We start from the raw sequence: 12,055 nt of genomic DNA on the forward strand, positions 1-12,055 counted from the left end.
GTCTGTTTCCACAGGATGCAGTCACTCCCGAGATCTGGGGACCTTAGAAGGAACCCAGGACGGCGTGGGTCTGCCGCGATCAGCTCCAGGCAGGAGGGTTCGCTTTGGTCCGTTAGGTCTGCTAAGCTCCTTCCTCCACCTCTACCACGACAGAGGCGCTTTTACGTGCCTTCAGAGGACCCTCTGCCGCCCAAACAGGTTAACCCGGAGCTAGTCAGGCTAACTCCGGGGGTGTCTCTGCCGGAGCTCCTGTTGGAGAACCTCTGGTTCTCACAGCAGGAGGCACTTGCTTTGAATCTACCGCAATGGCAGCTATTCCAAGCAGTCTCTGGCTCGACCTGTGGTCCCTCACAGTGTCGAAAACCGCGGCCTCCTTGGGGAACATCACTCCTGAAGGGGACCCGGCTTTCGTGAGACTGTGCCAGTCTGGGGGTAGGGCTATCGCCTACCTGGCCCACCAGACGGCCAACCTGTGGGCCAACCTGGTTCTCAGGCGTAGAGACGCTGTTCTCACCCGAGTGACCAGGGCGGCCGGGCGTGAGGCGGCTCTGGGTCTTCGCAACGGACCGGTGCAGAGTTCCAGAGTTCCTCCTCTCTCTTCCCAGGAGAGATGGTGGACGCTGCGGTGGAAAGACGGCGCACTGACGTCAGTGACCGTTTAGTACACCAGGCAGTCTCGAAGGCGTCTGGGCAGCCTCAAGCTACTGCAGCCAAGCCTAAGAGTTTGGTTAGCACTTCCTCTGATGCCAAGACGATCGCATCATTGAAGCCTAAAGGAAAGACTCTGCCTTCAACTTCAAGGAGCGACCGTCACCAGCCCTCCTTCTCACAAGGGGGGGGGCGCGGGGAAGAAGAAGTCGAAGAGAGGTGGGAAACGCTAGGGGCGGCGTTCCCCTCACCTGCTGCCGGAAGTGGGGGGTGCCTGGCAAGCCATTGGGCAACATGGCAGCGATCTGGATAGTGAACGTCCTTCGGAGGGATATCTACAGGCAGCCCGCGGTTAACGGCGCAATCGCTCAATGGCGAATCAGTTTACGGCAGTCGTCAAAAATATTCATAAAATAATAAGGAATTTTAAGATTTATTTACGGCCGCAAATAAATTCGGTCAAAGCCTGGCGCCGCCCAAGCGCCGTTATGCCTATGGAATAAATAGTGTTTTAATGGCGATGTTAACCGGATTGAAGGTGGTCTGTTGACTGACAGCCATTTTCCTAAGCACAGTGACGGGAACTAGATTTTTGTGTGTATATTGTACTGTGCTGTAGTACTTGACCGGAGAACGACCGGCCTGCCGCATCCATCTCTCGTTTTAGTTTTACTGCTTAACTTCATTCATCATGGGTCCTAAGCGTCCAGCTACTACGTCCCATGGAAATGACGCCAAGAAGAGGAAGACGATATCGCTGGAGACGAAATACGATATCATCAAGCGGTCTGAGAGAGGTAAAACTGTTTACTATGCCAAAGTTTCCATGTAGGGTCATCAAATCTGGCATGAAAAATTTGTAGAAGAACCGTTCAGACCATAGTAAAGGTTATGTAAATGATATTAACATTTTTATTGAGAGTTACTACATACGTAGCTATTAGGGTAAACTAATCTGCCCATTGACGCAGATTTAGGTGGCATAAAATCAGGATTAGTAATACAAGTAAGTCCTCGGGTTACGCTGGTCTCGACTTACGATGTTTCGTGGTTACGAACACGCCCCCAATAAAAATATAAAAAATAATATTTTGCGTCGTTCCGTCTTACGCGGTTTAGCGTCGTAAGCAACGTAAACAAACGCGAACTAGTTCCAGGCGCACGGCGGAAAGGAAAATACGCTTTGTGGGGGAGAGGACTGGCCCTCAGTCCTCGCCCATACGCCATTGGTTGTTTACACTGCCTCTCTCTCCCTCGTGTTGTATCGTTGTTTTTTGTAACTTTTTGCTCTTTGTTATGGCTCCCAAGCGCAAGGCGGACTCTTCTGATGGTAGGTAGTGCATCGAAGAAAAGAAAGGCCATCACCATGGAAATTAAAGTGGACATTATAAAGCGATCCGAGAAGGGAGAAACGCCAACAAACATTGGCCGCTCGCTTGGCCTTAGCGTTCGACCGTTGCTACCATTATCAAAGATAAAGAGCACATCGTTGAACATGTGAAAGGATCTGCTCCTATGAAAGCGACAGTGATAACTAAGCAGCGTAGTGGTCCTAATAATTTAAATGGAAAGGTTTATTGGTGCTTTGGTTGGAAGACCAAAATCAACGGCGTATCCCAGTCAGCCTTATGGTGATTCAGGAGAAGGCGAAAAGATTGTTTGAAGCGTTGAAAAAAGAAAAGGGGGAGGGAAGTGAAAGTGAGAGAGTTTGTGGCTAGTAGGGTTGGTTTATGCGATTTAAGGCTCGGGCCAATTACCATAACCTTAAATTGCAAGGTGAAGCTGCTAGTGGGGATGAGAAAGCAGCGAGTGAATTTCCTAAGCGTTGTCTGAGATAATTAAGGAGGGGGGTTATTCTGCTCAGCAAGTGTTTAACGTAGACGAGACAGGTTTGTTTTGGAAACGTATGCCTAACCGCACTTACATTGCCAAGGAGGAGAAGTCAGCACCCGGTCATAAAGCCAGCTAATGTGAAAAAAGAAAACCATTGTTCTTGAGTAGATTAAAGCCTTTACATAAAGCAAATGTGAGAATTGCTGTGGGTAGACTAATCTGTAAAAGGAGCTAGCCTAGCTAATATTACTTTGCTTACTACCTAGATGCAATGAAGCCAACCCCAAAGGTAACAGGTTAGGCTAGCTATTCGACATACTATACAACCATAGGCAAGCATCCTTCTGATCAGTGGAGGTTCTTTTTCTCTTCACTAACCTCCTCCCCCAGTCTCTCCAGCATCGCAGCTTCCTCTCCAGTGTGCAAGCCAATCAAATTAATAAAGGTAAGGAATTGTTCTCTCGTTGTTATTGATAGGTATTTACATTAAATCATGTGGTATTTTTCAATGTTCCGACTTACGCTGAAAATCGTGTTACGATGCATCGTAAGAACGGATCAACGTCGTAACTCGAGGACCCCCTGTACTTTACATAACACCCAAAGGATTAAAGGTAGGCTTTCTTCCCTTTGACAGTATTTACAATAGTACTATAATGTACTGTACAGTAAATGATATAGATACTACTACATAAATAACATTTTACTTGATGCGCGATCGCTAGATACGGTGCTGTTGACCGGTCAAAGGCGCTGTAACGCGGTGTAGTGGTCCGAAAGAAGGTGTGTGGCAGCTGTAGACTTTAAAATCGCTCAACGACGAAAATCGACTCAGCAGCGGCAGCCAGGAACAGAACCCACCCCCCCCCCCTGCCGCTAACCGAGGGCCGCCTGTACTACCCATTCGGAGTTCTCGGCCCAACCCCTCACCTCCAACCCGGTCCATCTGCAAACCTACGTTCCTGGCTCAACCAAGGACGTGATGCTTCGGCAGGAAGTAGAAGCCATGCTGAGCAAACGAGCTGTGGAGATCATTCAGGATCAGTCGCCGGGTCTACAGCCGCCTCTTCCTTGTGGAGAAGTCCTTCGGGAGGCTGGCGCCCAGTGATAGATCTCTCTCCCCTTGAAACCGATTCGTTCGCCAGAGTCGGTTCACGATGTAAACAGCACGTTTGGTGCTAGATTCCATCAGGGAGACAACGAACTTTTTGGATTTGAAAGACGCGTAGTTTCCAGATACCCGTCCATCAATCTTCCAGGAAGTACCTCCACTTCATCCTCGACGGGACGGTGTACCAATTCAGGGCACTTTGTTTCGGTCTCTCCACATGAAACCAAACCGGTGCCACCCCAACAGGTTGTTTCCATGCGAGTGTTCACCGTGTCTGGTGTCAGCTTGGGCCCACTCGGTAGGGATACGTCTCTTGAGATATCTCAACGATTGGTTAGCCCTGGCGAGCTCTCGCTCACAGTTGCTGCAGGACAGAGATCGACTCCTCGAATTCTGCCGCGATCTGTGAATTACAAGAAGTCAGAGCTCGAACCCAAGCAGAGGATGAAGTACTGGGCATGCTGATCGACACGGCAGCAGGGCGAGTCTTCCCCGCAGATTCGCGGATCAGCAGGTTCAGGGAGGCAGTAAGACAGTTCCTGTCTCTACAGGAGCAACCAGCTCAGCAGTGGCAAGTCGTGATCGGCCACTTGTCGTCTCTCGAGAAGCTAGTCCCTCACGGGCGTCTTCACCTGCGGTCTCTTCAGTGGAGACTAAAGCTGTGTTGGTCACAGGCAAGGACCCTCCTTCCCCGTGTCCCTCACGGAGGAGGTGAGGCAGGACCTAGCCTGGTGGCTGGACGACGGGAACCTCTTAAGAGGAGTGCCTCTTCGCACTCTCTCTCTCTCTCTCTCTCTCTCTCTCTCTCTCTCTCTCTCTCTCTCTCTCTCTCTCTCTCTCTCTCTCTCGTAAGTAGCCATCTTGCTTGGTGAGTCGTACCCGCGTGAAGTCAGATTAATCAACAGATATCACAAGTTTAACATACGACTAGAATTTGAGAAATATCTAGAAGTGTTCGTGAACTATCGGTGATAAGATTAGTGTGAAAATAGTAGGATAAAGCGTCTTCTAAGTTAGTTTATCAAGTGTAATACTATAAATCAGAACAAGATGGCAGTAAGTTCCAACTGCGGGAGATGGCGTAATTTGGCGTGTCTAGCAGATTCGCAATACGATGAGGTAGCAGGAAGGGAACTGGCATTTCTCATCTATGAAATCAGCAACAGTCCTAACCAAAAAGATACAAAAGCATTCATAGATATATTAGAAGGATATAATCCTTCAAACTGGAACAAAAATCTAATGAAAACACTTGAAAATAATTGAAGAAGTTCCAAATAAATCCAAGTGGTCAAGAGACTCATAAAGAAAATATACATAAACCAACATATTCCGACAAAGAAATGAATAAGGTGAATCTTGTGAATATCCTAATTGATGCATTAGGAAAAGAATGCCAAAAGCATGCAAACTGTGTAAGGTTTGGTATAGCATAGTCAATCCACAAAACCTAATCAGAAAATGTGCTGCATGCACATTCCGACCCATCCACAGTGTGCTGAGGTAATACAAGATTTGAGAAAAGATACAAGAATTTTTTGTTCAACATGTCTATCATGGATAGACAATGTTATTAAATCAAGATTGAATGTACAAATAGTTGAGGATGAAGAAGAAGAGGAAGAAGGAAGAAGAGAAAAAAAAAAGAAGAAGAGGAAAACGGAAGAGAAGTAAACAAAAATGAAATGACAGAAAAAAAAAAAAAAAATAAGGAAAACAAAGAACAAGATAAAAGTATGGATGCAGAGATACTCATTGATACTACATATGAGGCAATAAAGCAGCATACCTACGAAGAAATAAATTACTATATGACAACAGAAAAGCAAATCCCGAAGAGGCTCTACCCAGATCTATACAATGACGGGAAAGAGGAAAAAATAGACAAGAAAGACAAAATCTGCAACCTTTTGAAAAGAGGGAATTGCAGATTTGGAGAAAGATGTTACTACAAACATCCTAAGATATGCCAAAACTATGAAATATATGGTAAATGTGCATACTTAGATGGATGGGGTGGGGATGATTGCAGAGATCTGCATCCAAAAATATGTAAAAACCTAAAAGAAGGAAAGGATGTAAGTTCGACAAAAAATGCAGATATATGCACCACCCTGTAGCCATGAATCATAATCAAATAAATAACCAACCAAGTAATAAATCCAAAATAAGAAAGAAACAAATAAAGAGAGAAATCAAGAATATCAGGTAAAAGAGAAAAGCAAACCACCAATGAGATATGCAGAGGTGTCAGCAAAAAATTTCAAAGCATCAGCTCCGAAATTCTACTCAAGAGATAATAACTGTATTTATTATGCAAGAGGATATTGCAGAAACGGAGAAATTGCAGATTCAGACACAAATGAATAATTATGATGAGGAAAGATCAAATATTATGGAAAGTTGGATTTTTTTTAATGTCAGAATTTCTTGGAAATGAAAAAAGAACAACATACCAGAACAGGAAAGAGACATGGGAAAATCCTTATTACTACCAGTATTAAATGAAGGAGACGCAAACCATCATAGTGATGAATGCGCAGGGTTTTAGTTACGAGTAACTCAAAAAGAAAAATAGAGTACTTAGAAGAACTAACCCAAAATGAAAAGAAAATAGATATAATGAATATAAGTGAAACCTGGTATTCCCAAGAGACTGGGAATGATGATCAAATAAAAGGGTTCCAAACTTATAGATCAGATAGAAAAAATAGGAATCAAGGGGGAACCGCAATATATGGGAAAGACAAAAAAACAAGGAAAAATATATGAGAAATATAGTAACTCAGAATGTGAACTAATAGCGGTAGAATTTGAATCTGAAAAATTGATGAACATAGTAATATATAGACCTCCTAATACTAAAGAGTTTGACTTAATAATTGAAAAATTGGATGATATGTAGAAATCACAAGGACTGACTATTCTCCTATCTGGTGACTTCAACTTTCCTTTTCGTAGAATGGAAAGAACGAATAGGAGATTGTGGTTGTACTTATACATATAAAAAAGAGAGTAATAGTAGTGCAGAAGATAAGAGGCAATTTGAAAAGCTATTAGATATGCTACTAGAATACAACATTCAACAAATAAATCACCTGCCAACAAGAAAGGAAAATACTTTAGACCTAGTATTTGTGAACGAGATGAATTATGTTAAAGAAATAATAGTTATAATGCGAATATTTCAGACCATAATGTCATAGAATTAACAGTTCATTCCAAAGCAAGTGAAAATAGAGATAAGCAAGAAATGAAAAAAGTGGGAAGGATATGGAAAATACAACTTCTACAGTAAAAATATAAAATGGTCAGAAAATTATGAAGAAAATTAAACAAAGATTGGGATAACATTTTCGTAAGTGATGACATAAGGGTAAATACGGAGATATTATATAAAATAGGTTGGAGAAAATAGTGGAAAAATATATACCGAAGAAGAAAAGTAAACATCATTCATGCATACCAAGAGACAGAAGGATCTTGTTCCAGAAAATCAGAAAGTGGAAAAAAGGTTTTGCAAAACGAAAAAAATGCATGGAAAGTTATAGAACTAAAAAGTAAGATAGAAAATGCAGAACAAAAGATTATACAATCAAAAGAAAATGAAAAACGGACTTGGAAGACCCTCACCCTAAATTATCTCAAGCAAAACCCAAGCTATTATACTCATAGGCGAAGAAGATGAATAAAAGAAGAATAGAAATAGGCCTCTGAGAATTGAAGGGAGATTTAAAACGAATGAAAACAAAAAAGGAAATTTGCAACATACTGGCAGAACGAAATATAGAGAGAATTCACCCCTAGAAATAGATAATGAAGATAATGATATAGAAGTAACGGGGATGAAAATAGTGAATATTTAGCTGACATAGTATTTAATGAAGCTGATATTGTGCAGGCTATTAATGAATTAAAAATGGAGCTGCTGCAGGGCCTGATGGAATTCCTGCTATTTTGTTAAAGAAAGTATTTCATTCTATCGCAAAGCCACTTGCAATATTATTAAGACAAAGTGTAGATACAGGCAAGATTTATGATGAGCACAAATTAGCATATATTACCCCTACTTTCAAAAGTGGATCAAGACTAGAGGCAAGTAATTATAGGCCTGTGAGTCTAACATCACATATTATGAAAGTGTATGAAAGGGTAATGAAGAAAAATATTATGAAACATTTAATAAAAAATAATTTGTTTAATAAAGGTACAACTGGTTTCGTACCCGGAAAAAGTACACAAACCCAACTGTTAGTCCACCGTGAGAACATATTTCAAAAATATGAAAAGCGGAAATGAAACAGATGTGGTTTTATTTAGACTTTGCAAAAGCTTTTGATAAAGTAGACCATAATATATTAGCGAAGAAAATTAGAAAACACAATATCGTTGGATAAAGTAGGAAGATGGTTAAAGAATTTTTTGTACATGAACTTTCCTGCAGATATATACTTAGCTATACGTCTCTGACGTCACGACAGAATTCAAAACTCGCGGCACACGCGACAGGTAGGTCAGGTGATCTACTTACCTCTGGGTGGCGGATGTAAGAACCAATCTCCCTTTCAGCCAGAATTTTTCTGTCGCCGGTGACGACTACACCTGTGGTTGTTACCTCCTGACAGCTTATTCATTTCTCGTTGCCGTGGATTTATTTGGACTGACTTTCGGTGAAGTACCTGATCTTGTTGGCTTGGCATACGCATTTGTGATTGTTTTTGGATATTGATTTGGATTTTTCTTTGATTTCGAGATGTCTGAGTTAGAGGTTAGAAATCTTCTATGTTTAGAGGTGCGCTATGGATGAATGCAAGGTGAGACTACTGAAAGCTACGGTAGATCCTCACACAGTTTGCTTTAAATGTAGAGGTAAAGAATGTTCTTTTGATAACCCGTGTAATGAGTGTGAGAAGTTGGATGAGGGTGAATGGAAGGCTCTTTCTTCCTACTTGAGGAAGTTAGAGAAAGACAGGGTGAGAAAGGCTTCTTCTAGGAGTTCTAGTAAGTCTCGTATTAGCGAGTTAGAAGAAAATCCTGTTGTAGCATTAGAACCTTCTCCAGTTTCAGCTCCTGCGCCCTGCATCGAACCTAAGGATACGACTACGGAAGTGGCAACCATGAGAGCCACGATCCTTAGCATGGAAAAGAAGATCCGTTCGTTGCAAGGTAAGAGTAGTGAAGGTGAATTGTGCAGTGACCCCAGTGCAGTGGAGGTGCGTCTGATCGGCTCCTTAATGCTTCCAGGCCTAGACCTCTTCCAGACTCCCAGTCCCAGTGGAGGAGGAAAGTCAAAAGCCGCAGGAAGGTTAGGGAGAACTCCCACGATCAGGCGTCCCCTCGGTAGATCCTGATGCTCTGTACCCAGGCTGCCCTTGTTCGCGCGAAGAAGGAGGTATTGCGCCAATGCTTCTCTTCGTCTTCCTCACCTTCACCTAGAGGAGGGATGAGCGCCTCGGCATTCTTCACGACCGCTGAAGAGAGCCTGGAAGGCCGCCTGGCTCCTTTCCTTCCAGCCCGGAAGTTTTTCCAGAAGAGCCGAAGTAGAGATCAAGAAACCCAGGAGGAGCAGGAGTTCTCGCCTCATAGTAGGCTTCGAGCCTCTTCTCCGGTGGAGGATTTTACAAGATCTCCAGCTCGAATTCTTGCGGGACTGCAAGCGCAGATTTCGGCACTGGCGGCTCCTTGGCAGAGGAACGCGTCGGAAAGACGTCTCTCTCCCTGTCAAGAAGTCTAGGATTCCTTCACCTGTCTTACCGTCTCAGTCAGAGTCGGTTCTCTCTCCTTTATCAGCGGATGGAAGGAGGCGCTCTTCCCTCAGCATGGCGCTTGTCGTCTTCCAGCATCAATCGCCAAGAAGCTTTCTCCTGGTGACTACATCTCTCCAGTAGGAAGGGATCTAGCGACTAGTAGGCGTTCGTCTAAAGACAGGCGTACGCCTCGTCCTCGCTCTTTTACGAAGATCCTTCATTCCCCGGATAAGAAGAGCCTACTCTTTGATGGATTCGTCTAGAGACAGGATCTCGCCTTATGTTAGGCGCCTTGAGCCTAGTAGGCGCTACTCCCCAAGTAGACGCTAACCGCTCCCAAGCGTGGTGCGGAGGATAGGCGCTTTTCTCCTGATAGGCGCTTTTCTCCTGATAAGCGCGGCTCTACTTTTAGCCGCTCGATTCAGGACAGGCGCGTAGAGCCTGAAAGATATGTCTCTTCTGGGTAGACTACCTTTTGAGAGACACACAAGTCGGGTGCGAAGTTTGTGGAGCATGGTAGACGCCGGTCTCCTAGTAAGCGACCTTCTCCAGACCTTCGCTCTCCTGTAAGTAGGCGCCAAGAGCCATAGTAGGCGTTCGCCTCATGGTAGGCGCAGCTCGCCTGGCAGCCGCTCTCCTTTGAACAGGCGCATGGAGCCTGAGAAGCGCCTTGAGCATAGTAGGCTCTCCTCTCCTAGCAGGCGCTCCCCCTTGGAAGCCCGGAATTCTAGGAGTAGGATTAAGGAGCAAAGAAAGCAAGCACTCATCAGAGTAGGAAGACTCATTCGAGAGAGCTCTCCAGAAACTTTGGCCTTCCCCTATAGGCGCCAGTCTACTACTATAACACTCTCTGGACAGGCGCATTTCTTTAGAGAAGGCTAACTGCACTCGTAAAGAAGCGGAGGGTTCTTCAGTGGATGAAGTTGAACCTTCAGAAGAGGATTTGGTGAAGGACTCGTCAGTTTCGTCCTACAAGATCCTTACAGATCTACTTCTTCAAGAGTTTGGAGACTCCCTTACTCCCGTCGCTCCTCCGTCTCCTCTCTCTTTATTCTCGACTTCGAAGAAGACGAAAGTTTCCTCGTGTGAGGATGAAGCCAACCATCTCAATGAAGAAGGCTTTGAGAGGTGTTGGTGATTGGCTGCTTTCTAAGGAAGAGAAGGGAAAACTGTGGTTTTCTTTCCCTCCTTCCAAGCTTACGGGCAGACTCGGATTTTGGTACGAGTCTGGAGAACCCTTAGGTCTGGGTCTTCCTTCATCGGCGGATGCGGACTTCTCTTCTCTGGTGGATGCAGCACGACGCTCGGCTCTTTTGTCGGCTAAAACGACCTGGGCTATGAACGAGCTTGACCACCTGCTGAAGGGAATGTTTAGAGTCTTGGAAGTCTTCAACTTCCTTGACTGGTCTTTGGGGGTCTTGGCTAAGAAGACTCAAGAACCCGGATGCTATTTCGCCAGAAGATCTAAACAGTGTTCTAACGTGCATTGACAAAGCAGTTAGAGATGGATCGAGCGAAATAGCCTCCCTCTTTGGAGCAGGGATCCTTAAAGAAGAGATCAGTCTTCTGCTCTTTTCTGACGAAGTCTGTTCGCATGCCCAAAGAGCCTCTCTCCTGTATTCGCAGCTCTCGCCTCTCTCTTTTCCAAGAAGATAATCCAGGACATCTCAGGATCTATCTCTGCGAAGGCGACTCAGGACATGCTCGCACAGTCGGCACGGAAGCCTAAGACCTCCTTCCAGACGAAAGACTAAGAAGGAGACTCCAGCTAGACAGAGCCCCCTTTCGAGGGGGCCCCCCTTCTAGAGCCTCTACCTCGAGAGGTAATAGAACTTTCAGAGAGGTATAATCCTTCAACGCTCTGTCGAGCTAAGAAGTAGGGAGTCGTCCTCCAAACCCAGTAGGTGCCAGACTTCTAAGATTCTCGGAAGCCTGGACAAAGAGAGGAGCGGACAACTGGTCCTCTCTATAATAAGGAAAGGATATCTGATTCCGTTTTACGGAAAGACCACCGTTGACAACGACTCGAGGGAGTTGGTGGCCAGGTACAGGGGATCCCATCATGAGCCTTGCTTTAACACAAGCAGTGGAACAATGTTCGAGAAGAGGCTATAGAGCTAGTGAGCGACCCTTGCTCAGCGGGCTTTACAACCGCCTTTTTCTAGTTCCAAAAGCCTCAGGAGGATGAGACCGGTTCTGGATGTAAGCGCCCTGAATTTCTTTGTAGAAAAGAGGAAGTTCGCCATGGAGACGACATCCTCAGTGTTGGCGGCCCTTCGGCCAGGGGACTGGATGGTGTCCCTAGATCTTCAGACGCTTACTTCCATGTGCCTATCCTCTCGTAGTAGCCATCTTGCTTGGTGAGCGTACCCGCGTGAAGTCACAATAATCAACAGATATCACAAGTTTAACATACGACTAGAAATTTGAGAAATATCTAGAAGTGTTCGTGAACTAGCGGTGATAACGATTGAGTGTGAAAATAGTAGGATAAAGCGTCTTCTAAGTTAGTTTATCAAGTGTAATACTATAAATCAGAACAAGATGGCAGTAAGTTCAACTGCGGGAAAAGGTGGCGTAATTTGGCGTGTTTAGCAGATTCGCAATACGATGAGGTAGCAGGAAGGGAACTGGCATTCTCATCTATGAAATTAAATCAGCAACAGTTCCTAACCAAAAGATACAAAAAGCATTCATGAGATATATTAGAAGGATA

This window comes from Macrobrachium nipponense, chromosome 8 (genome assembly GCF_015104395.2).
Source record: "Macrobrachium nipponense isolate FS-2020 chromosome 8, ASM1510439v2, whole genome shotgun sequence".
Taxonomy (NCBI): Eukaryota; Metazoa; Arthropoda; class Malacostraca; order Decapoda; family Palaemonidae; genus Macrobrachium; species Macrobrachium nipponense.